The sequence below is a fragment of the Penaeus monodon genome, chromosome 25 (genome assembly GCF_015228065.2).
Source record: "Penaeus monodon isolate SGIC_2016 chromosome 25, NSTDA_Pmon_1, whole genome shotgun sequence".
Lineage (NCBI taxonomy): Eukaryota > Metazoa > Arthropoda > Malacostraca > Decapoda > Penaeidae > Penaeus > Penaeus monodon.
In genome coordinates this window covers 34,680,903-34,681,740 of record NC_051410.1, presented here as the reverse complement: position 1 = coordinate 34,681,740, position 838 = coordinate 34,680,903, and the positions used below count along the sequence as shown (strand labels likewise).

The window sequence follows — 838 nt, the reverse complement described above, 5'->3', positions numbered from 1 at the left end:
CATATCGTGTTACATGTTTCTCCTCCAACAGGTCACAATCTCCCCCAAACCTACACCAACCCTTACAACTTCCCGCACACCTTCCCTACACTTTCCCCTACACCTTCCCTTACACTTACCCCTTCGTGGTCAAGGTTTGGCGAGAACCGTCGGGGAGGAACCTATGACTGAGGAAGAAGCTGTAGGCATGGAACAGCTTATGGCCGAGGAGGGACTTATGGCTGAGGAGGAACTTATGGCTGAGGAAAAAGCTGCATCCGATGAGGAACCTATGGCTGGGGAGGAACTTATGGCTAAAGGGAGGAATTTATGGCTGAGGGGGAAACTTAGGGTGAGGAGGAACCAATGACTGAGGGGGGAAACCTATGGCTGACGAAAAGCTTCAACCGAGGACGAACCCGTCGTCAGGAATAAGACGACTCTCAGCATCCTTCTTCATGGGACTGGAGAAAGAATCGCGAGCCCTCGTAGCCTCGTTGGCGAAGAGTTCGAAGGACTCGCTGAGCCCCCCCAGCTTCCCTTGCAAGCGAGATCAGTAAGCTAGCCTTCGTTGCAACAGAAAAAGGACATTCTGAAAGCATTATACCCCTCTATCTCGCTGATCCGCTTTTTTTTAAGCCTGATCTAGACATTAATATGCGATCTGGGTGATTTTTCATCCCCTGAACTGGATTTTCTATGGATTATCATACAGGTTATTGGTCTGCCAAAAAATAAAGTAAAACCTACTACATAATTTTTTAACCTTATATAGTCAATTTTCTGAAACGGGTATTAGATAATGAGAGTAAAGCTATCCCTTATTCTTTTACCTGTGTACCTAGAAAATGCATACATA

General features: G+C 46.4%; 1 long non-coding RNA gene across 1 annotated transcript in view; it reads left to right on the top strand.

The window, feature by feature from the left end:
* Window positions 1–838, top strand: part of LOC119589179 — a 3,634-nt gene that overhangs the window by 480 nt on the left and 2,316 nt on the right. The gene's annotated exons all lie outside the window — the stretch shown is intronic.